This window comes from Schistocerca cancellata, chromosome 1, assembly GCF_023864275.1.
Source record: "Schistocerca cancellata isolate TAMUIC-IGC-003103 chromosome 1, iqSchCanc2.1, whole genome shotgun sequence".
NCBI lineage: Eukaryota > Metazoa > Arthropoda > Insecta > Orthoptera > Acrididae > Schistocerca > Schistocerca cancellata.
The window spans coordinates 841,678,591-841,705,134 of record NC_064626.1 but is presented as its reverse complement, the minus strand read 5'-3'; the positions used below and the strand labels follow the sequence as shown (position 1 = coordinate 841,705,134).

The 26,544-nt window shown below is 41.0% G+C and overlaps 1 protein-coding gene and 1 pseudogene across 1 annotated transcript in view; one reads left to right on the top strand and one right to left on the bottom strand.

The window, feature by feature from the left end:
* LOC126107117 (beta-1,3-glucan-binding protein-like) overlaps positions 1-26,544 on the top strand; it is a 279,494-nt gene that overhangs the window by 13,827 nt on the left and 239,123 nt on the right. The window lies entirely within an intron of this gene.
* LOC126105453 (5S ribosomal RNA) lies at positions 17,345-17,462 on the bottom strand (annotated as a pseudogene).

Here is a 26,544-nt window from a genome sequence, read left to right as displayed (position 1 = left end):
CCTCGTGGTGTGTGGGCTGTTTTAAAACTTCCTGGGAGATTAAATCGGTTAGCCGGCCCGAGATTCGATCCCGGATTCCTAGTCCCGCAAAATATGCAGAACGTCTGGTAGTCAGGAAGGTGGGAGAGAGGTACTGTCAGAAGCGAAGCTGTGAGGGTGGATCGTGACTCATGAGTCAGTCGTTAAGAACATTGCCCGCGAAAGGTGAGGTTACGGGTTCGAGTCCCTATCCGGCACACAGTTTTAATCTACCAGGAAAACAGAGCTGAAACATACCAGCTACAGTTCAAACCGGTTTATTTGAATCCTCTGCGTCTAGTGTCAACCTGACAAAAGGTTATTGTCTAGCAGAGACATGTGGCTTGTGACCGCCTGTACTGGACCAGCTGAGAATGTTGGGTGCATAGCAAAGAATTTGAGGAGCGAGAAATTAGGAAAATATGTTTTCGTTCAAACACGTTTATTGTGAGTCAAAACAAACATACATTAACTGCTTATTTTATCCATTTTGGTTAGAGAACACCGCAGCTAGTTTTGTAAATTACATTGTAGGTAATACTGGAACCAGTAACTAGTATTTTTGAAATGATTTTGATGTGGCATTACTAGTTTTGGGCCTGAGCCCATTGTCAGATGACAGCGATGACTTCTTTGCAAGTTTTTCATTTGCGTCCTAAAATATAAAGTTTTTGTTATTCTTTAGTTTCTAACAGTTTTTACAATTGCCTCATAAAATATAACAAAGTTCTTGTGACTACATAGTTTTACAGTTACATGTGCGCTATGGATTTACAGAGCATATATAAGTGTAAAACTATGTAATCACGAAACTAGTAATGTTTCAATAAAATCATTAAAAAAAAAAACTTGTGACTGGTTGCAGTATTTGTTTCAATGCAATACACTAATTAAACTGAAAACGTAGAAGGAACAACAGCATTGGAAAATGAAAAAAACGTAGAAATTCGATGGAAAAAACCGTAAATACATTCAAAATGGTTCAAATGGCTCTGAGCACTATGGGACTCAACTACTGTGGTCATAAGTCCCCTAGAACTTAGAACTACTTAAACCTAACTAACCTAAGGACATCACACACATCCATGCCCGAGGCAGGATTCGAACCTACGACCGTAGCGGTCGTGCGGTTCCAGACTGTAGCGCCTTTAACCGCTCGGCCACTCCGGCCGGCTAAATACATTCAACATAATACGATTTTTTCTTTACTGGACCTACTATAATACGATCTAGATGCATCCTTTCCACACTACACCTTGATTCAAAGAGAAGGTGGCTTTGAAATTCAGTATTAACGAATTCTAACTAGGTACTTCCAACTGTACTTTTCTTCCTTTGGCTCCACTCCAACATAGTCTTGATGTGTCTAAGTCCTACATTTCATGCACTGAATTAGCCTCTCTTTTCATATTTCTAACACATCCAACAAATCAGGTGACAATGCCATTTTTCGACACAACCTTGCCACAGAAGTCATTCTTCTGGCCATATTTTCTTTATTCTACTTGCACAGCGACAAAGTCAGTTTTCTTTATTCTACTTGCACAGCGACAAAGTCAGAACTGTACGGTCCGGAATCTTCCCCTTACGCCCTTCCCTTTAACTGATGGGGATATTTTCCGTGAATGTATGTGGGCTATAGACACTGTAGAACTCTGTTGTTGCCGAAGAGTGAGATAATTCCCAGCATCGGTAGACGTTCCGTTGTACAACTGCCGCAGAAGCGTCTGCTGAAATCGCTGTTGCTCCTGGTTCTTCGTTAACTTCTGCAGGAAGCCTTCTTCCGGGCGATAGCCTACATTCAGTACTATGCTCAAAACAACAGGAACGCGAAGAAAGCCCCGTGAACGTTACAATTAGAAAAATAGTTTACTTAAACTACAGTATAACTAGGTATGATCTGTGGCTGTTTTTACGTAAGTTACAAAAAACGCACACTTTTTCTGCTTCGGTTACCTTGGTAGCTATGATAAAAATAAATAAATGTTTCACTCCACAACGGTACACGACCCCAGAAACAGCTATCCAGGTACGACTGACTGCCTTAGGTTCAGTTTTGTCAGTACTTCTGTTCTTCTTTCCATGCGTTGCGAAAACTATCCTTCATATCTTTCTGTTCTAATACTGCTGGAAATGATGTTGCGAAAAAAACAATCCTGGCGGTTGTTTCCAGAATGGTGTGGCACACGGTATTCTATTCGCCATGTATTTCGCGCTGCAGAGTAAAAAAATCATTGTAGAAACAACCTCCAGATTGCGGATTAGCCATTTTTCCCGGAATATCCTTTGTTTCTCGAAGTGCTAGTCCAACAAGGTATGCAGGAGACTTTCAGTGAAGTTTGGAAAAAAGGCGAGAGCTGCTAATAGAACTGCAGTTGTGGGTGTGGGTCTCGACTTGTGCCTGGATAGCTCAGAGGATTGCCTGCGACACGGAAGGTTCTCGGTTAGAGTCCCGATACAAAAAATAGTTTCAAGTTTGTAAAGCTTGTTATCATTAAAAGACAAAACAATGTAAATCAGCTTCTTCAAGTGAAAATTAAACATTTGATTGTCTTATTAACAAGCAACAAACGCAGTTTAGGTTCCCACCCCGATAGCTGTGCATGTTAAAGCGCAGCTTCTGGAATATGTAGATGAGCCTGCCTCGGATCAAATCCGCCTGGAGGATCAACGACGAGAGTCGGTGTGCCGGTTAGCCTGGATGTGGTTTTTCGGCGGTTTCTCGCGTCCTACTAGGTGAATACCGGGCTGTTACCCAAGTCCCGTCTCAGTTACACGATTCGCAACCATTTGGAAACTTTCGCTCACTTTAACACGAGTAACACTGCCCGCAGCTTGTTGGGGTGCACATATTCCGTCCCAGGGGGCAAGAGGGTGGCGAGAGGAAGGGGCATCCGGCTATTCTGTAAATTAAACACACCAAATCTGTTAATAACCATGCAGACTTTGTGTAGACGGATGCACAAGAACAAGAGCAAGAATAAGATGAAGAAGAAGAAGAACAACAACAACAACAAATGCGGCTTAAGTACTTCTCCTATCACATTTTGTGTCAGTTGTCAACTGATCTGTGTCCAGCACCTCAATTTTGTCCTCCAACCTCAGCCCACTGCGAGTGTGTGCACGAAGTGTGCTTGAACTGCTCCACGACAGGCTGTCGGCCGGCTTGGAGGTCAGCCACAGACTATCGACACAGAGTGTACTTCGCGGAGGATAACGTCTCTCCAATACTCTCTGCCATATATAACAGTTTTATTTGACTCTTATTACTGTGAACAAGGATATAGCAAAATGAAACTTCCCGTGATTAATTCATCCATCTTTGAAAATAATATTTTTATTGTATTTGTACCGCGTGGTAATGTCGTTTGTCAATAGTAAAATTAATACTCACTCTACCAAACGAATTTTCATAATTCAATAAGCAAAATTAAATTTATTGTTACCCGATCTAAAAGGAATGCGACTATACAGTTAACTCTATTTGTTACAAAACAGTATTGAACAGATATTTTATAACCTGAACACCAGACTTAAATAAGAGCTGGACGATTATAGACCTAGAATTAATCTTGAAGCAGGTGATACCTTTCAGTGTTTCTTTATATTTTTTTTATAAGAGACCATCACAAAGTTTCCATTCGAAGACCGTATAGTGCAGACTCACAGGCAAAACCCTCGTGTGCTTGTGGCAATTTTCTCACGAATGCACCAGGTTGAAGATACCCGCATTTTTTTTTTTTTTTTGAGGGACCGAGGGCGTATTAATAACCGGGGAGAGATCAGGACTACAGGGAGGGTGTTCGAGTGTCTCCCACTTACGTGTAACGAGTGAAGTTGGCCTCCCAGATCGATAGGCATCTTGTGTCGAACCGCCAGCAGCACGGAACTTCGCGCACTGTTCTACAACGGTGGCTTTCGTATGACATACTGCCCTATAGGCGTGCTTCATTGTCCGATGGATGTCTATCGGTGCTTTTTCTTTCAGCAGCCAAGAAAAGAATAACAGCAATTTTTTCCTGTTTGGACGCATTTGGTAACAACGTATCTATTTTTCACATTTCCGAATTTGCTGCGGGCATGCTGGAAAGGCACAAACGCCACGCTGATGCCTTGCTTACATGTCGGTATCGCACTACGTTCCATATAGGCTTCAGCAACGGCCTAATGCGGGAGCTTTTTGATCGCTCCTTATGAATTCACATTAAATAACATAACTTTTAACTAGTTGAACCTAAATGTAATATCGTTTTTACCAGGGGCTCATCAAAGACAACAAAAATTTTTAGTAGCTTAAGTGATCACAGGGACATAGAAATCAACATTTTTATGAATACAGAACTGTGAATTGCTCTAGAAGGTCAGATCTGTGTGAGACAAAATTCAGTGATGTAAATCTGTTTTTTAAGTCTGACTACAAATGACGGAGTAAAAGTGCATTGATTATGAGAAATTTTGTGCTGTTCTCGGAAGACCGTGCTGCTCACCAAGGAAAGCAGGGCCGCCACGGCAAGCGACAATCGATGTTTACGCCAATCTCGATGGAGATTAGGGAGTGGAGTAAACTTTTGGGTGGTGCACCATTCAAACGACAGCGACAACAGCACAAAGATCCGTAGATATTCAATGTATTTTTTTCCCTATAATGTATTGTCAGACCTAGGAAAAAGTTATATTATTGACTTTGATCTCACACAGATCCGCTATTGCGGTGCAAAAATACGGTAGTGCCAATTTTGTTATAAGTTGGTACCTATATCTATGTGATCAGTAAAGCTGCAAAAACGCGTTGCTTACTATTTTTCTAGGTCAAAAGTGATTACAGATATCTTCAACGATTCAAACGATTTTCGACATGAAAAGTTAGGAGCTTTATCCTGCTTATTCTGTGTCATTTACGCTGACAAAACATCACAATTCACGACTTTGAAAATGTCTCAGGAGAATACATTGCTATAATGAAGAGAAATTGATGGCAGCGCTATGATGCAGTTTCTGTCACCAACACGGAACTGTTAAAAAGAGGACTACTTTGTTAACAGAATCTTCCGTCGGTTCTTGGTAGAGCAACACTATAATAAATGAAAAGCACCAGTTTGCTTTTGCTCTAGAACAAAAGCAAATTGGTGCTTTTCATTTATTAGGACTAGTTTGACTGCTCAGTATCATATAAAAGCCACACATGTACGTTAAAGCGTCTTCGCGATACGCGACAGAATCTCGGTACGTAAACGTTACGAAGAAGAGGAGTCCAAGGAGGAAATATTCAGCAGCCGTATGGGAAAGGTCGACTTCGTGCAGCAAACTCGGTCCCAGGACCATCATTCTGTCTTACGTGCCTGACGACGACCTATGGGCACTGGTACAACTGAGGTATAAGAGACGTAGAAGTGAAGTTTGGGCCGGCCAGAGTGGCCGAGCGGCTCTAGGCACTACAGCCTTGAACCGCGAGACCGCTACAGTCGCAGGTTCGAATCCTGCCTCGGACATGGCTGTGTGTGATGTCCTTAGGTTAATTAGGTTTAAGTAGTTCTAAGTTCTAGGGGCTGATGACCTCAGATGTTAAGTCCCATAGTGTTCAGAGCCATTTGAACCAAGTGAAGTTTGAATTATCACGTCGAACAAAATCAAACTGCGATCAAGAACGTTTGTGATGGTGTTACTCCATCTCTTCACATTTACGTTTCAATAAATAAGTTTTCTCAAGGGTGGATGACTTGGAGGAGAACACGGTCCTAAAAATCAGCATTTTGATTGCTCACAAAATGTACCACCACGAAAATCACTTCGTCCTCATTCTGAAAATACGTTCCTTGTAATGGTTTCTTCATCCGCAGAAAGAGGAGGATGTCACTGAGTGCGTTGTCAATAGAATAAGGGGAAGGTTGAAGCAAAACTGGTAGTTCAGAGACGCAACTTGTACGCCTGTGTTCCGTGCAGAATTGACCGAGGCGTTGACGCGGATCAAAAACACCACCTTGGACAGACCCTGCCACTTCTTCTTGACGTTCTCCCGTAAAACGTCTGGGGGTTTCAGTGGTGTCGCAGAAAAGACTCATCATCATCTTGCCCGACGTTGTTGGGTCGTCTTCTTTTGGCGTAGTGGATGCACACATTTCCACTGCATGCTTTGCACCTTTGTCTCAGGATGATAGCAAGTACCCAGGACTCGACAGTGACTGGATGGTTGGCCTGACATAGCTGCAACATTTCTGCTTTTGGCTCGGTTCGGTGGACTTCTTGGATGAATGTTAGCAGTCGAACAATACTGCTTTTTTTCTTTAACCCTCTAGTGCGATGGAACGTATTCCCTGATGTCTTAACACATGTACTGTTATCCAGTGTTTTCTTCTCGTCAGTGTTTTCCGTATGCTACTTTCAGCGCCGATTCTGCGAAGAACCTCCTCATCCCTTACCTTATCAGTCCAGAAAATTCTTCTGTAGCATCATATCTCAGATTCTTCGGTTCTCTTCTCTTCCGGTTTTTCCACAGTCTTTGGTTCACTACCATACAACGCTGTGGTCGAAACGTATACTCTCAGAAATTTGTTCCTCAAATTAAGGACTACTGCTCTTGTCCTGAGGTGCCCTTTTTGCCAGAGCTAGGTTAGTGGATTCGCCCTAATGGGTTATTTTGCGTGCAAGGTAGCAGAGATCCTTAACTGCGTGATCACCTTTTTCATGTTAAGTTTCTCGCTATTCTAATTTTTGCTAGTTCTCATTGCTTTCGTCTTTCTTCGGTCTACTCTCAGTACCCATTAGACTTAATTCGACTCACAAATTGTATAATTCTTCACCTTCACTAAGGATAGGAATTTCACGTTTACATTGCTTTAAAATGCCGTGCGAGACGTTGAAAACTGATCCATACCTAATTTTCAGTTCTTCCAGTGTCACAGCTATTGTGATACGGCGGTCGTCAAGCTGCAGGGCCTTGACTTCTCTTGTGATTCTTGTTTTTCGCAGAGAGATGGCCTTTCCCTTCGTTCTTCGTCAGTCAATTGTTTGGGCATTCTGGACCCATCTGTGACACCTGAACAATGTGTCATTTGATGGTGCATTGTTGCTATCGAATTCCGCTAACTCAGCATGGTTGTTTAATCGTTTCAAATTCAGTTCGCACGATAATCCACATTATCGACAGCCGACACAATTATGTTGTGGCTGCTCTACTGGCGTGCGAGGAGTTCGGTATGAACTAGGACTGCAGACATGTAGGTGCAAACAAACAAAAAATTAATTATGCAACTTTATTTTCTTTGAGGTGATAATTGAAAACATGGTGCTTGAGGACCTGGGTTCCACGTAATGAGTGACAGTGCCTTTTCACGCACCATTGCTGAGGTGTTTTTGCAATAAAGAAACCATGTGTCTCGAGCTGCTGGATCTATCCCCGAACTGAAATCGATTACATATGCGTGATATGCTCTACATCGAACTGTCGTAGTCCTAACACCGTTACTCACGAGCTATTGTAGGTCTCCGGAGAATGCTTGTTTAGCAATAAAGAGACATTATCCGTAACCAAGCTGGAGTGCCTGCTCCTATAGTATGAGAAACCATGTGCTTTTTCTGTTCCCAAGTGAAGCAATCAAACGCTCTGATTACGTCTCGCGGACACACACACACACACACACACACACACACACACACACATACACACATGCACGCGCGCGAGACAAAAAGAGAGACAGAGGGAGACAGCCGTTGCGCGGTATTCATATAAGTGCGGCATGTGTTGGAATGTTGCCAGGGCACCCCCAAGTGCACACAATACTGCCGTTTTTCATGTAGTTCCATGCAGGTCGAAGATCTGGCAACTTTCGAGCTTGAACGAGCGTGACAAGAGATATACACCAATTTTGACTAGAAAGTCGTGCACTTAAAACGAGCTCAGACGAGTTCAAGATGTCAACAGCACTTCAGGAATCTCTACCTGCATTTTCCTGTGACAGACAGTAAATAATCGAAAATAAATGATTGATTTTGTTACGAACATACTTTTAAGCATCGTCACTAGTGAAAACTATTGTATCAATAATTTTCCGCTGCAATTAACACGAAACGTGCGTTTTCCCTTTTATTTTAATTTATAGTTATTGAGTTGGTGCATAAGTTCGTGCGTTTTCCCATAAGTTTAATAAAAATAACAGACACAGTAATAAATTATCCTTCATAATTTACAAAGGCTGCCAAAAATTCCGAGTCCGCGACTGCAGAAATCACGTCGTTTGGAGGCACAGGACTCGTCGACCCATTTTCAGAGCGCATTTTCATCCAGAAGAGAAGTTCCTTCAAGGTTGTTCGACAGAGAACGAAATAGGAAAAATCTGATGGCGCAAAGTAATGTTCAAGTGGATCAGGTGAACGCGGAATGACATTCCCAAACCAGCTGTGTGTGCGTGTGTGTGTTTGAGGTTTACGGGCGCTAAACAGCGTGGTCATCAGCGCCCACCAAACCAGCCCCTGTATAGTGCTTTCAGTCAGTCCAGCAGACTGCGGCGGGGCGTTATCGTGGAGTAGCGTCACTTCACTCAGTCTTTCTGATCTTTGTTTTTGAATAGTGTCTGCAAGACGTCTCAGTTGTTGACAGTAAATGTCAGCAGTGACGGTTACACCTCGGGAAGCAATTCGTAGTACACCACACCGTCGCTATTCCACCAGATGCATCACATTATCATTTGTAGATACACGCGCGTCTTTGTGCGGTGAGTTCCTGCTTTGTTTGGGCTAACCGTTCACTTCTTTTCGTTATGTTAGCATAAAGACATAATTTCTCGTCGCCACTCACAATGCAGGATAGGAATGGTGAGTGTTGCTTCATGAGCCAATTGATAATGAACATGCAGAGATGCACATATGGCCACCAGCTGATTTTCGTGATTTTGGCTTAGACGGTGCGTTACCTGTACACCCTGTTTTTGAACCTTCCCCATTGCACTCAAATGTCGCACGATTGTGGAATGATCACAGTTCTAGAGTACACTGACGTGCATCATTGTGGATAAATGCGTTTAAACCATCTTCATCAAACCCCTAAGATCTTCTTGAACGTGAAGAGTCACTCATATCAAAACGATCCTCCTGTTTCTTCCCGTACTGTGTCCAATGGCACTATCCCCTTACACGGTGCAAATGTTTCTGGCTGCCTCCGGTGCTGTCACCCGTCTATTGAACTGAAACAGAAGAACATGTTGCAAATGTACCGATTTCTCCGTTGGGCACTCCATTTTCTGGCGCCCACACCTCCGCTTACTATCTCCAGATGATAAAATGACAATATGTCAACTCAAATAGCAACAGTGAACCACAAATAAAAATGAAAGTCGGTAAATAAAGCCATAGCAAGCGGAATACCAACATTAAAAACAAAAACGATTGAAATAAGGGCAGCAATTTGTTTATTGTGTGCACAAGATGTGAAACCAATCGAAATTGAAAATACTGTCATTTATGGAGAAAATACTAAGAGCGATGGCATAGTTAGAAAGATGGGTACAACATTTAAAGATGAGCATAGTAACGTCCGTAATGAAGTATCAGGCCGGCCGGAGTGGCCGTGCGGTTCTAGGCGCTACAGTCTGGAACCGCGAGACCGCTACGGTCGCAGGTTCGAATCCTGCCTCGGGTATGGATGTGTGTGATGTCCTTAGGTTAGTTAGGTTTAAGTAGTTCTAAGTTCTAGAGGACTGATGACCTCAGCAGTTAAGTCCCATAGTGCTCAGAGCCATTTGAACCAATGAAGTATCAAATGGGAGACTGTCCCATCATCACAGATATTTGCAGATAGCTGATACGACAATTAAAGAAAATAATCTAATACTCCTTATCTAATCGATTTTCATAAGTTTATTCACTTTTTCTGTCAGTGCCACAACAACGATGAAGTCAAAACGGCAGTTCAGCAGTGACTCGCAATTCAGGCGGCCGATTTTTGTGGGAATGGAATCTAGAAGGTGGCTGTTCGTTACGACAAACAACTTAATAGCTGTTTAAAAGTAGATCAAAGTATAGACTTTCATGTAATAATAAACTAGTATTAAAATGCAGTTGTGTTTGTTTAATACTAAAATCGGTGCTTTGTTAAAAAGAACATGCCTTGTTTTATGCTCAGTAATTAAACTGGAAAACAAGAAAAGAAGACAAAGTGTTTGGGCGTTGGTGCTAGAAAAGAATGGTGCAAAGTAAGTGGACTGATAAAATAACAAATGTGGAGAATCGGCGTGGAGAGGAATATGTGGAAAACATTGACAAGAAGAAGAGATGGGTTTACAGAAAATGTGTTAAGACGTCAAGGAATAACTTTCATCGTACTTGAGGTAAACGAGGAGGGAGGTGTAGAGGGTAAAAACTGAAGGGAAGACAGAAACTGGAATATGTCTGACAAATAACTGAGGATGCTGAGTGTAAGTGCTATTCTGAGATGAAGAGGTTGGGACCAGAGAGGTTTTCGCTGAGGATTCTGTACAAAATCGGCATGTATATATACGGTTCATCCATCCTGGGAATCGAGAATCTCAACGATATCGATACTTGTGAGATATTGGTCCCGGGTATTCCAAGAGTATCAAAATCTCTGTTGTAGTTTCTCAGTCTAGCCCGGACATACGAGTACAATAAGATGTCAGTTGATATATGTAGAGAGAGAAGATTTACTAAAACATTTTTTAATTTACTTACTAAAATATGATTACAACATTATTTTATCTTTGCGTGCAGTATAATTCGTCTATTATCCTTTAGAGGGATGACATATCCAATGTATGTCCAAATGGCAAAAGATAATTTCAATGAGATATAATTAATATTTCACAAGTTTCAGATTTTTTTGATTAATTTGTACAGTGAAATCTTGTTCCTCGCCGAATTTTATGATTCCAGATCAACGGGTAGTATAATACAGGGTGATTCAAAAAGAATACCACAACTTTAAAAATGTGTATTTAATGAAAGAAACATAATATAACCTTCTGTTATACATCATTACAAAGAGTATTTAAAAAGGTTTTTTTTTACTCAAAAACAAGTTCAGAGATGTTCAATATGGCCCCCTCCAGACACTCGAGCAATATCAACCTGATACTCCAACTCGTTCCACACTCTCTGTAGCATATCAGGCGTAACAGTTTGGATAGCTGCTGTTATTTCTCGTTTCAAATCATCAATGGTGGCTGGGAGAGGTGGCCGAAACACCATATCCTTAACATACCCCCATAAGAAAAAATCGCAGGGGGTAAGATCAGGGCTTCTTGGAGGCCAGTGATGAAGTGCTCTGTCACGGGCTGCCTGGCGGCCGATCCATCGCCACGGGTAGTTGACGTTCAGGTACCAATTTCAGACGATAAGGTTTCATAACTAACCTTTTTCGTAGGACTCTCCATACAGTTGATTGTGGAATTTTCAGCTCTCTGCTAGCTCTGCGAGTCGATTTTCCTGGGCTGCGAACAAATGCTTGCTGGATGCGTGCTACATTTTCATCACTCGTTCTCGGCCGTCCAGAACTTTTCCCTTTGCACAAACACCCATTCTCTGTAAACTGTTTATACCAACGTTTAATACACCACCTATCAGGAGGTTTAACACCATACTTCGTTCGAAATGCACGCTGAACAACTGTCGTCGATTCACTTCTGCCGTACTCAACAACACAAAAAGCTTTCTGTTGAGCGGTCGCCATCTTAGCATCAACTGACGCTGACGCCTAGTCAACAGCACCTCAAGCGAACAAATGTACAACTAAATGAAACTTTATAGCTCCCTTAATTCGCCGACAGATAGTGCTTAGCTCTGCCTTTTGTCGTTGCAGAGTTTTAAATTCCGAAAGTTGTGGTATTCTTTTTGAATCACCCTGTATAGTTTTTGATGACTCAATTTACGAGTATTAAAATATGAGACATAAATGACCGTATCTTTTGATTGCGCTGACTTAAGACCATCAATTTTTTACACCGTCAAGGGACCGTAGGCATTAACATGTGACATAAATTTGAATTTGATACGTCTACTCGTTTCTGAGAAAAAGGTTTCTTAACAGTCGGACAGACAGACGGACAACCCTTATAAGGGCTCTGTTTTTGCAGAGTGAGCACGAAATCCTAAAAATACGGAAATTTTGTGGAAGATGAATATTCTGGTTTCATGTGGACATTTTTTGCAATGTGCCGATAAAGTATTCATTCTCTGTGAAAAAACCGCGATTGAAATCACCATATATGGTGAACAGCCTTTTAAGTGTAAGAATTTTGGATATCTTGTTGGCGGACTACGAGTGCTGTACTGGGAGAATACGGGATGCCTTGTTTCTGAACTACTCATGCTACACTGCCATAGCTGAAAAGCTAATATGCTCAAGGTGTTTTTCCTATTACGACACTGTTGTCGCAATATTTGCAGGAAGACTAAATTGACCTTCACTGTATTTTTATGATTTTATCGTCATTGGTGGTATCCTTGGCAACCATTTGTTCAAAGATGGTAGTTTCGTAATCGTCGAACCTGTTTCTGTAGCGGAATGATCGAAGTCCTTGTTACTTGATTGTACGATTCAGTGCCTCACACACGTTCAGTAGCTTAACTGACCGACACTAAAGCGGCATGTTATCGTTAGGGAAAGTTCTGTAGCGTTTAAAAGCCGTCGATAAAAAGTTTCGATACATCGTTACCATGTTTTATACGCAACACTATTGGTAAGGCTCGTGTGTGGAACTCAGTCGCCCTTTGAAAGACTTTGTCACTTAGTTGTGAATGCATATTCGGCATTTTCGCAATAATAGTCCTATGAAATTAGGAGTCATGGAGCGCTGCGAGTAGCTCGCCCAAAATCAGAATCGCTTACGTAACGGGAGGCCTGAGGCAAGTTTTCACTTCACGAGTGTAGCTAACGTTAATCGTCTGTCACGAGCGTGGCACACATAACGCGGCTTTGTCGTCGTTCTCCTGGGTAATTGCTTTTGATTTGCGACTGCCGCGTATTTTAGTCGCTATCGTTTTTATAATTGGCAGTCGGTTAATCCGTTAACAGAAACTTTTTAACAAAGAGGGGATTCTCGTTATTAACGACCTACAGCGATGATAAGGACATGCTCAGTTACTCGCATAACGGTCACAAACTTTCTGAGCTACTTTTATACCGCAAGTTAAACTAAGTTTGTGATGTATTGAAATATTGTGAACAAAGTAGACCACAGTTTGCAGTACAAGTTTTATTGCATAGCTCGCATAATAACGGTCAATTGTCTCAACTGAATGACTTATCCCATCCAGAGAAGCTAAATAAAAATAATGAAGTTATTGCAGTCCTGAAGATATCTCAACAACTCATTTTTGTTGTTGCTGCAGTCCTGAAGATATCTCAACAACTCATTTTTGTTGTTGCTGGGTAAGATACGTAAATTATCATCCATCATTTCTGTAGGTAATGTACCGCCGCTGTAGTTCAGAGCTTAGAACTAATAGAGTGGATTCCCGGTACATTACGCTGTGTTTCCGTGTCCGACAACGTACTCTTTACTACTCCTTATGCAAAGAGGTGTTATTTTAACAGTGAAACGGCGCCGTTAATGCGCAAGACCATGAAGTGGGCTCGAATTCAAGATTGGTAAGAACTGCTAGATATTAATTTATTACGATATTTCTCTTTTCACGTGATTCATCGTTTTTAATGGTGCGATTCCTCCCTCCGACTCTTCCTACCTCATGCTAATCTCCTCCCCTTCATATTTGCTACTCGTATTCTTCGATAATACGTGTTACACATTTTAAGTTTGCTTTGCCACAGCTCCTTCATCCCCTCCAAAGATCTTTCCAGGGCCAAATTTGCTCGTTCTGGACAACAAACAAGATGTTGCACTAACCGTCACTTTGTATGGTAAAAGTTTTCCAAAGACGTCTGTCCACCAAAATTCTCTTGAGTACATCTTCATTTCATTTTTTTATTGTCCTTTCGTAGCCCAACATTTCAGGTACTTAATACGCTATGCGGAAGGACGAATTAACAGAATTTAAGGCTTTTTTCTTTCTTTAAGCTTCAAACGTCAGTCGACGGCGTGATCGGTAAATTGGCTGCAGTTATTTTTGTAGGAAAATCACAGAACATGACGCTGGACTTGTATTTGATGCCGGAACTTCCAGTTATGAGATAAATGTTATATTGTGCCTTGAAGGCTCTAGTTGTTAATGATCAATATATGAGCTGGACTTACAACGATTCAGATAAGTGAAAGCACCAATAATTCAAATTCGCTATTATCGTATTACTGTGATAAGGTAACGAGATACGATATGCTGCAGAGGCTCTGGGGTTTAATAGAGCTGCAACAACAGTTCAGTAATAAAGTACTACTCCAGTCTAGATGTGCTACAGTGTATTGTGTTTTTGTGAAGTAACAAGCATCTGTGGATATATATATATATATATATATATATATATATATATATATATATATATATATATAGCGTAACATGATATGAGGTCCAACGTAAAATGAACACGTTTCATAACAAAACTATATTTATAGATCTGAAGATGACAGAAAAGTATGTCGAAATCGATTGTCTTAAATAAAGAAATATTTATACGATATAGGCTGTTAAATGTTTTTAGAACATAAAATATGCAGCACAACAAATGCAAACCTTGAACAATTCAGTATAAGCGAATGGAACTATTCTAAGTAGATAATGTTTCACCTTTAAGCAACTGTGTTCCACTCTGTCAGAAAACTGACCGTTAAAAACTACTGTAAAAACAAACTCGTTGTCTGATTATTACAATTATCTTTACACAATTTATCTTTTAATATAAATTTTACTCTGCCAAGTGATTAAATACTGAAAATGGTAAGGAAGCTGTAAAATCTATAACTTCTGAGTGCAAGCCATCTGAACTGATAACTACTTATTCTCAACTGAACAATGAAACGAACTAACCCAAGACAGAATCCACTAAAACCTTCCGTTGTTCAAATAGACAGTTACGCACAAATAAGCAAAGCAGCAACAACTGTACCTTGACTTCTTTACTTTCGAAATTACTCTTTACCAAATAATATTTCAGAATTCATCAACCTCTGTAATTTTCTCTCTGTGCTCTGCAAGTTATTTCCATCCGCTCTGTAGTATAGCAAACACACGATTCTCTCGAAAGGTTCTCTTAGAATGCCGCCGCAACAGCAGTACTACTGACAATAAAAGATCTCAGTGCTTGTAATCAGAACCTCTGTGGCGTAACACGTCGACTATCGAAGACTTACCGTTCCAAAAATGTTTAACGTACAAGTATGAAATATGACACATCCAATGAAAATATAAAGCTCACTTCACTTTCATTTAATACCAGATATTAATTAGAAATCTTACAACTTTAATTTGTTTATTTAAATCTTGCTTCTCAATGTAACAGACGGATGGAAATGATGGCAGAATGTTGTCCAACTGTCCACCTTTTAGGGACGACTGAAAAACACATCAGCATATTTCCATGTGAGCATTATTGGTAGTTGCAATATATGAATTAGTAGTCATTACTTTTGGCATCGTTACACTTACTGCAGATATCTTTTGATGCAGAAGTTGTGCAGACATTTCCTTAAAACATTATCCGGTAGAAAAAGTTTAAATTAATTGCAGAGCAGAGGAGTGATTAAGCGTCCCAGTCTCTATTATCAGGATAGTGAACTGTGACCTCCATTTCTGTTGATGCGAAAAATTTTTCAAATGAGCCAACGGAAGAGAGTGACAAGAGGCAATGGAGGCAATGTTAGGGCACAGAAATATCTGGCTTTAACCCCAGCCAGACTTAAGTTTTTTTGTGATTTTTCTTAAATCACTTCGGATATCGGTTAGGATATGGCATTTTATGTATGTAACTTCTGTCTGGGATAATATACTCATGTTTAATGAATTGAGCCTTCAGAAATTGTCATTAAAAAGAACACCGCGAAATGGACAGTAAATGAGAATGACGGACGCCGGATAAGAATTAAATCAAAGAATTATATAAATTTGTGCAAATCTGTTGAACGCGATACAGAAACGACACGGAAATGCTAACGTTAGTTTTACAATATCTCTCCACTCACTTTTCGAAGTTAACGTTACACGAATGTTTAGCGTTAAGTGCAATACGTGAATTGGAAGAAAAGGAACTACGACCGAAGAGAATCGGAAAGATTTAGTTAACGAAATGTGGAAACGATTATCAGTGACTGTGAGATCCCTCGTCAAAGACACAAAGCTGATAACTGAGCTGCAATCGTCCCCGAGCTGTTCTTGCATGGGAACTTTAAAAACATTTTAACGGTTGTTAATAAATTTTTCTGCTGTTCCTGTAGAAATGCTACATGTCTTCTGCAATAATGCGGGCATCAAACCCTGCCCAAGACTGTACCTGTAAATGCAAAAGCGAGCGAGGTGGCGCGCTATTAAGATACTTGTGTTCATATTAGACAGATCGGGGTTCAAACAGTCCTGGTTTAGGCTCTTCTCTCTCTCTCTCCTTTTTTTATGACGCAAGAAGGGTGTTGGCACGCTTTCAGCAAGAAGGCGACGATTCCATGCCCCATCTTTCTCAAACAGAGCTAGAGCTCCTTTGTTAGTGCCTTCAGTGTCAACGAGATATAGACTTCAAGTTTCCCTGCTAATTCATTTCTTCCATTCCCTTAGTCGATGAAAGAAAACAGCTCAATAAAAGTTTTCCAGTACCTGGATAACTGCGAACATGCGTGCTTCACCTGAAGGGAGCAAGGAACGAAAACATGAGTCTTATTAAAGTAATAAAATTATAAACAGCCGACCAGTTGCAATAGATAAAGAAATTCTTTACCTACGTTTCGACAAACATAAATTTGTCTTCTTCAGAAGGTAGCAATTTTACATTAGTAACACATAGATCTATGCCGACAATTGTAAAAACGGCGATGGTACATTAGTTCTTACTAATGTAAAATTGCTACCTTCTGAAGAAGACAAATTTATGTTTGTCGAAACGTAGGTAAAGAATTTCTTTATCTATTGCAACTGGTCGGCTGTTACGTGAAACCGTTGCTGTTGTGCAGCTATGTTTAAAATATCTTATTAAAGTAGAAAACTTATTCTACTGTGAAGCAAAAACTAAACTAAAACCAAACTCGTCCCGAACAGGCCATGAAGGTCCAACGGTACCGACCGGCCGCCGTGTCATCCTGAGCCCATAGGCGTCACTGGATGCGGATATGGAGGGGCATGTGGTCAGCACACCGCTCTCCCGGCTGTGTCAGTTTCCTAGACCGGAGCCGCTACTTCTCAGTTACTCGTCAGTTTGCCTCACAAGGGCTGAGTGCATCCCGCTTACCAACAGCGCTCGGCCGATCGGATGGTCACCCATCCAAGTGCTAGCCCGGCCCGACAGTGCTTAACTTCGTTGATCTGACGGGAACCGATGTTACCACTGCGGTAAGGCCGTTGGCCGAAGTAAAAAGAAAACAATAATCGAAATGAAGACAATCTTTCTAACGTGCATATCTTTGCACTGCTTTGAGATCAAAATCTGCTGCTGGATTAGGGATGGGAAAAACTGATCGGTTAAAACCGATACCGATGTTTTAGTTCTGAATAACCGGTATTTGTCGCTATTTACTAATAACCAACTGAAAAACAGAAATATAAATTAACCAACAGCAGCAGTGCTAAAATTTTTCGTTTTTAAATACATTTTTCTTTAAAAAAAAGAGTAATTATTACTCATAAAATTTGCATTGGTTTGAAATATAGATTTATTTTAGAAAATGAAAAAAAGCGATCACTGCTATTTTAATGACAATACCGACAGAAACGAGCAACAAACATATGGCGTAAGAATTGGTACAACGTTGCTGAGGGAATCATATCCTTGTCGCCGTGTGTCATGTGTTATGGTGTACGTGCACGTACAGTGTACACGTACGGTAGTTTCTCGCTGTCGTCGCTGGACATCCGTTGTAATGCAACATGACACTAACCATAGTCTGGAAATGTTTTTACGAAGTGACGTAGCAGTGAAGTACAATGCTTCACTTGCTTTAAAAGATTAGGGATTTGTCTGCCATTTCTATGAAATAATAAAAGAGGAAGTAAACTATGATAACACTAATAAATCAAAAATTTAACAACAATTCATTGATAGTAAACAGTAAAAATAGAAACTAGCTGATCTGCTGTCTGTGTCCACATACTGTGCCTTTATCTGCCTGTAGCCCTTGAAAATGGACAAAGTAACACGAAAAACGGAGTTCTTCAACCTCAGTTTTCACCCTTTAGCACAGACCATTCGTAATGCCCAAATAGTGGTATGATCCCCGATTACAACATGACTTTTGAGCAGAGTTTCAAAAAGAATTAGAATCAGTGGGAGAATACTCATGATTTTTTTTTAGCTTTCAACCACTTCCCACATTTCGACAAAAGCAGCAAAAGGTGGACGGACTAAGTTTTCTTTTATTCGCCTATTTACTTTGATATTTCGATTTTACGTATCTTCAAGCTGAGAGAGTCAATTTTTTCAGTCTTCGTTCGCTTTCTACGTTTTTTACAGGAAATAATAGGAATAAAAAACCTAGAATTGATTATTTCAGAAACCGACTTTTATTACCCACTGCTAAAGCTGAGTCAGGAGTACAGTATGCAGCAATAACAATTTTTGATCATTTGTCCAGTAACATAATATGTCTGACAGGGGGCGTAACAAGTTTTAAATCTGATCAAAAATAATTTTTCCTGGACAACTCCTATTCCATTGACGAATTTATCCTTAGAACTGGTAGTCAGCGTATAGAAAAAAAAACCTTGTTTTTAAGTGAAGTTGCATGAGTGGGAATAAAATGATGATGTGTTCATTAATTAACTCACTTGTTCCACGTCATTTCAATAAAAGAATCATTTAAATGATCTGTGGAACATGTAACTAACAAACAGTCATGTTGAAGTGGCGTGGAAAAATGGATATAAACGAAAACTTGCTGTTTCATCGATAACCACCATCCCTATGCTGGATAACATTTAATACAGCGTTGCTTCACCCCATACACTGAAAAATGATAGGTGGTTCGCACAGTAGAGGTGCGGGCCAGCAGTTGCAGGAAGTGTTGGGGAGTGAGTACCAGGTCACCAGCATTGTGAAGCCTAGTGCAGGGTTGACTCAGGTGACTCACAGCATAGGACACTTATGTAGGAATTTTACGGAGGAGGATCAGGTAGTGATAGTGGGTGGGGCAGGGAATAGTCTTGATAGGGACGGGGAGAATGATGTAGGTGGTGACCTGGTAAAGATAGATATTCAAACTGGTGGCACTAATGTGTATTTCGTGCAACTGTTTCAGCGTCATGATCGGCCTCATCTTGATGTGGCTGTGAGACGCTTCACCATGGGGCTGGAGAGGGCACTGATAGCTGAGGGCATGGGTCACATTTCAGTAGTGCAAATTGGGTCTATCGGTAGATCGGGTTTCACTAGGCATGGCCTACACCTCAATAGGTGTGGAAAAGGGAGGCTGGCAAAGCTTACAAGTGACAGTGTAGTGGGTGGTCGTGGGATCACTCATGGAAAAGTTCCTGTAGTAAGTAGTTGGTGTTAGAGCTGCATCTTTATTAGACTGAAGTCAGCTGATAGGTATACCTGCTTAAAGGAAGTCGCTCTAACTAAGGGCTCACCTTCAGAGGACGTAATGTTTCCAAGTAGAGAAGGAATTAGCATATTTCATCAAAATATAAGAAGTATTAGAGATAAAGTTACTGAAATGCTTAAAGATGTTGTCTCTGAAATTATTGGTATATCGGAGAACCATTTAAATAATTTGACAATTCAGAGGCTTCCTTTACCAGGATACAGATTAGCTGGCTGCTTTTGAAGGAGTTCCTTGCGTGGCGGGGGAGTGGCTATGTATTCTATTTGAGTCCGTACATGTGTCACGGCACTCCACTGAATAGATATTTGAATGTTGTGCAGGGACAGTTGAATTTAGTGAAACTAAACTTCAGAGCATTTCTGCTCAAGCTAGAGAGGGTTCTTGATTCACTTTGTAGGAAGTACCAGAAATTAGTTATATGTGGTGACTTCAATATAAATTTGGTATATGATGGCGCAAGAAAAAGGATGTTGGTAGATCTCTTAAATTCATATGGTCTGATACAGACTGTGTTTTTTCCAACTGGGGTGCAGCCATAGACAATATTTTCATTCATTCTTCATTACTAGATGGGCATTCTGTTAGTAAAAGGGTGAATGGCCTTCCAGATCATGATGCACAAATTTTAACAGTAAAAGGCTTTTGTACTCTAACGAATGTCACATACAATTACAAACTATACAGGAAAGTTAATCCAACAGCAGTAGAGAGTTTTTTACACCTTATCAAGGAACAGGAGTGGCAGGATGTTTATAGTGCCGATAACACAGATGATAAATATAATGCTTTCCTTAACACATTTCGCATGGTCTTTGAGAGTTGCTTTCCATTAGAACATTCTAAACGGCGTACTTGCAGTAATAGGCAGCCTGGGTGTCTGACTAGTGGGATAAGGATATCATGTAGAACAAAGTGGGAATTATATCAAAATGTTAGAAGTAGTCACAATCAAGCTATAGTAGCCTATTACAAACAGTATTTAAGGTGCTTAAAAATGTTATTATGAAGGCAAAGAGTATGTGGTATGCAAATAGAATAGCTAATTCACAGGTTAAAATTAAAACTATATGGTCAGTTGGAAGGAAGTGTCTGGTCAGCAGCACTAGGTCGACGATATAAAGTCAGTTCGTAGTAAAAATATTTCTGTTTCTGATAAATCAGATATATGTACAGTATTTAACAACCATTTTCTGAGCTTTGCTAGTGAATTAAATAAAAATTTAGTTTCCACAGGGAATCATATAATTTTCTTGGCAAATGCCTTTCCGAGATTTGTGTCTGAAATACTCCTCTATGATACTGACAAGCGGGAGATTGAGCCAATAATTAAATCACTGAAGACTAAGGACTCTCATGGATATGATGGAGTGCCTAGCAGAATATTAAAGTACTGTGCTGCACATGTTAGCCCTGTATATAGCCATATTTGTAATTTTTTCCTTTAGGAATGGTCAGTTTCCTGAACGATTAAAGTACTCAGCAGTAAACCCGCTTTATAAAAAGGGAGAAAGGAATACTGTAGACAATTTTAGTTCTATTTCTATGCCATCAGTGTTTGCTAAAGTTATTGAAAAGGCTGTATATGTAAGGATAATTGATCATTTTATATCACGATTTGCTATCAAAGGTACAGTTCGGCTTTAGAAGTCGTTTAACAACTGAAAATGCAATCTTCTCTTTTCTCTGTAAGGTACTGGATGGGTTAAACAAAAGGTTTCGAACGCTAGGCATATTTTTTGATTTAACTAAGGCGTTTGATAGTGTTGATCACAAAGTATTGCTCCAGAAATTGGACCATTACGGAATACAGGGAGTAGCTCACAATTGGTTCACCTCTACTCAAGCAACAGAAAGCAGAAGGTCATTATTCACAGTTTTGAGAATGGCTGTGACGTGGGGTCTGAGTGGGATACAGTCAAGTGGGGGAGGGGGGTGGGTACCCCAGGGATCAGTGCTGGGGCCACTCCTATTTCTTACTTATATAAATGATATGCCCTCTAGTATTACGGGAAAGATTAATATATTTCTGTTTTCTGATAATACTACCTTGGTAGTAAAGGATATTGTATGCAACATTGGCTCGGTTTCAAATAGTGCAGTTCATGGCTTGTAGAAAATAAACTAACGCTAAGTCACAGTAAGACTCAGTTTTTACAGTTTCTAACACATATTTCAAGAAAACCTGACGTTTTAATTTCACAGCCGGCCGGAGTGGCCGTGCGGTTCTAGGCGCTACATTCTGGAACCGAGCGACCGCTACGGTCGCAGGTTCGAATCCTGCCTCGGGCATGGATGTGAGTGATGTCCTTAGGTTAGTTAGGTTTAATTAGTTCTGAGTTCTAGGCGGCTGATGACCTCAGAAGTTAAGTCGCATAGTGCTCTGAGCCACTTTTTTTTTAATTTCACAGAATGGGCATATGATTAGTGAAACTGAACAGTGCATATTTCTAGGTGTTCAGATAGATAGTAAACTGTCATGGAAAATGCTCTTTTAGGATCTTGTTCAAAGACTTAATGCTGCCATTTTTACTATTCGATCGGTATCTGAAGTGAGTGATCGTTCGACACGAAAATTAGTCTACTTTGCTTATTTTCATTCACTTACGTCGTATGGTATTAGATTTTGGCGTAACTCTTCGCATTGTAAAAGGATATTTTTGGCTCAGAAACCGGCAGTTCGGTCAATAAGTGGTGTAAGTTCACGAACCTCTTGCTGACTCCTGTTTACGAGTGTGGGTGTTTTGATATTGGCCTCTCGATATACATATTCCTTACTGTCATTTCTTGTTAACAATATATATTATTCCCAAGAAGAAGCAACTTTCACTCAGTTAATACTCGGCAGAAAGGAAACATGCATTTGTACCGGACTTTCTTAATTCTTGTGCAGAAAGGTGCGCAGTATACTGCTGCAGCCAACTGCAGTAAGCTACCACTCGAATTCAAAAAACTTAGTAATTCACGCGCTTTCAAATCTAAACTGAAGAGTTTCATCATGGGTCACTCCTTCAATTCTGTCGAGGAGTTTCTAGAAAAATTAAGCTGATTCTTGCTGTATTGTTGACTACGTTTACTTTAAACCTATGGATTGACTTTTTTCGGGTTCATAAACATATTTTCATCTGTTATTCCTTTTATGTTGTAATTTCATGTACTGACACGTTCCATGACGTTGGAGATTTGCTCCTCAATTTGGTCCTAAGGAACTTGACGTGTAAATAATTAAATAATCAACCTCAGGAGGATGGGCCGAGTCTGTGCTGCTTAGGCCTACCCCACTCTCCGATTCCGGCCCCACTGACGTCGGTTACTGTGATGACGTAGTGTAAATTTCAACTGGTTCCAAGCATGCCGAACTGGGTCCGAGCCAGCAGTCACCTCAGGCCGTCCTGTGCGGTTCTTTCCTGCCTCCTGGAGTGAAAAATATTTGCATGAGGTGGGCGTTACGTGCTAGTGCTTAATTGTCTTCAAATACGAACCCATCGCCGTATTGTTGAGTGTAGGGCTGGACGATGTGTTGGGGATCCTGTCTTGATACTGCGGAGCCCTCAAATTACCCTCGATAGCGCTAAGAGTGCCCGACATCCGTATGCGATACCGGCCCGAAACGTGACTAACCCACTTCCCCACTGAACCCGTGGGAATGCTTCCTCAGACGGTAATTGGCACCTGACCTACTCCACACTCTTCTGCGACGATCATCTGAAGTCAGACAAGTGCTATACTCGTCTGTGACCCTGGCGCAATTGATTCAGGTTCCATTCGAGATCCCCTTCTTCACACGCAACTGTGCGGGCGGGAGGTAGACGTATTCTGCTGTTCCTGATGGACACCCCACATTGACGGCATGGAGATGATTGCATATTGTCTGGGCCGACAAAGCCTATTTGGGGGCAACGCGAAGTTCTTTTGCACTCTCTTCAACATACCTACGAGCCAGCAGTTCAACGGGCTTGTTTTGTCGGACGCGAGTAACCACTATGGAGTAATCTTCTTATATTCTAGGTCTCGCGTTAGCAGTTGAATGATCGACTTCATATAGATCGATCCGGCAGGAAACTTCCCGTTTGGAGAACCCTAAATTTGACAATGCGCGCTCGGTTTAAGCTTCTATTGATCCTTCGACACATGTTGACAGACTGAAGTCGCAAGAGTATTATCCCGTTCATATTTGGAGACTTAGTGCGCTTTACTCAGGGCCGGATCGAGATCATTTTTTTCACACAAGCGACACTTAGAACTTGGCGCCCTCCCTCGTCTCCCGCCCCCTTCTATCCCACACCCCGCCCGTCCGTCAAACGTTGCTTGCCTTTCCTTGGGCTCTTGGGGTAAGACTTCCAAAAATAAACTCTAGTAGTTGTTTTACTTTTAAAATAAATGCTACATAGAGGTTGCCCTGTAACAGAAATAAATATCTCAATTTAATCCAGTGCTAAATATTAAAAGAAGGAACAATTTCTTTCTATTCAAAGTAATATCTGAAATTTAAAAGGTTCTTTTGAATGATGAAGAACTAGACTTGTTGTATTGTGATGGCTTCATAAAAATCTGTTATCTATTAAAATGAGTAAGTCATTTTAATTGAATCAACTGCTGGTTCTTGGTGAAACATTGTAAATTACCTAAAGAAACACTGTTTTTTGCCTTGTTTCACAAATTTTATTATGGTTATTGCACAGCCTAGGTTTTGAGTTATAAGTCCATTTTCAAGTATCAGTAATGTACTTGAGAATGGGCTTACGACCCGAAACCTAGCTTGTGCAGTAACCATAATAAAATTTGTGAAGCAAGGAAAAAAAAAGTTTGTTTAGTTAATGAGTGAAAAAATAAAAATATGAAATATCTGCTCTTTTTTAGTTTCAAAATGGAACTTTTTAATTTTGTTATTTACAAATAATTTCACTTTCCATCGGAAAAAGTGACACAGAAATACGAAAAAATCGTGTTCATTCGTGTATATTGAAGTGTTAAAGATAAAGCGGGTGAGTTGCAATGTTTGAAATGATAATTAAATCAAGACCCTACGCTGTCGAATGGCGTTGATATACATCAACGGGGACAGTTGAAAATATGTGCCCCGACGGGGACTCGAACCTGGGATCTGCTGCTTACATGGCAGACGCTCTATCCATCATTTTTCCGCATTTTGTTCGGTATTGTTCGTTGCGTTTGGTCTGGGAGGACGTCACAAGACTTTCGTTCAAGTCGATCGTTGATTCCTTTACTCAGTTTTTTATTATAGTGGGTGAGCATCCCTCTGACCGAACACGCTGAGTTACCGTGCCGGCTATCCATCTGAGACAGCGGGGCCACAGAGGATAGTGCAACTTCAGGGACTTATCCCTTACACGCTCCCCGTAAGTCCCACATTTCCTACTTAATGTCCACACACTACATTCGTAGTGCCCCTGCCCATTACACTCATTACTCGCGGCAGACAATCTTGCCGAGTCCCGTAAGAGCTCGGGCAATACATGTGCATCCGCACAGAAGAAGGTCAATGGCCGGTTAGCCTTAACTATATGAAGATGGTATCTGTTCTTTCGGACATGCCGCGAGTAATGAGTGTAATGGGCAGGGGCACTAATAATGCAGTGTGTGAACGTTAAGATGGGAGTGTGGGTCTCACAGGGAGCGTGCAAGGGATAACTCAGTGGAGTTGTACTATCCTCTGTGCCCCCGGTGGCGCGGATGGATTCACTCCCGGGCGGCCGGCTGCTCAGCTCTAGTTGACGCAGCCGGCACGTTAGCTCAGCGTGTTCGCCAGAGTGCTGGCTGGCCTCTGTAATAAAAGAAACTGAGTGAAAAGGTCAACAATGAACTTCAACGGATGTTATGTGACGTCCGCTACGGCGAAATACAACGAACCATAGCGAAAAAAAAAAGGTTGGATAGAGCGTCTGTCATGTAAGCAGGGGATACCGGGTTCAAGTCCTGGTTTCTCTGCCTCGTAATGACTGGGTGTTGTGTGATGTCCTTAGGTTAGTTAGGTTTAAGTAGTTCTAAGTTCTAGGGGACTGATGACCATAGATGTTAAGTCCCATAGTGCTCAGAGCCAAGTCCTGGTCGGGGTACACATTTTCAACTCTTCCCGTTGATGTATATCAATGCCTGTTGACAGCGTAGGGTCTTGATTTAATTATCATTTCATTCTAGAGCGCTGCATGATCACCGATGGTATCTGTTCTTTCGGAAGGAACAGATACCATCATCATATTGTAAATTTTGGTTCGAAAGTCCTGTCACTCCCCTCTTTTTTGGTCATGATGCGTATTTATTTATTTATTTCGAACATGTCACAGCAGATACTTTGCGTTTCGACTTATTTAGTGACCCAGAACGTCAGTATGGGCACCACCAATGTTGCGGCACAAAATGACGCGGCTCCAAGGTCTTTGTGAAATTTTTCGAAGAATAGGCAGTGTGGTTTTCTTGACTGCCTCCATAAGAGCTTGTTTCAGTTCGTCACTTGTCGTGCTCTTTAATTATTCCCCGCAGGGTATTGTTGCATGATGTCAGAGATGCACTTTTCTTCTGCCTGTCCACGTATGGGGTAACACTTTATCCAAGAATTCTCGAACACGGACAGGGCAGGAACTCCATCTTGTCGAAGCCAACTCTCACCAAGAATATTTAGTATCTGGAGCTGTGGAATAAACCATTCACTCCAGATCTGCAAGTAAGGAAGTTCATTCACTGCACCGACAAGCAAATACCGTCTTATGAGGTCATTGCAGGCCAGACCATGGCATTCGGTGAATTATTCTCTTACTCTTCATAACAATGTGTGTTTTCCTTGCTCCAGAAAAAAAGTACCCATATACCGACAAGATCGATAAACTTTACATTCGTCTGAGAATAAAACTTTGCCCCACTATGGGGGCGTCAC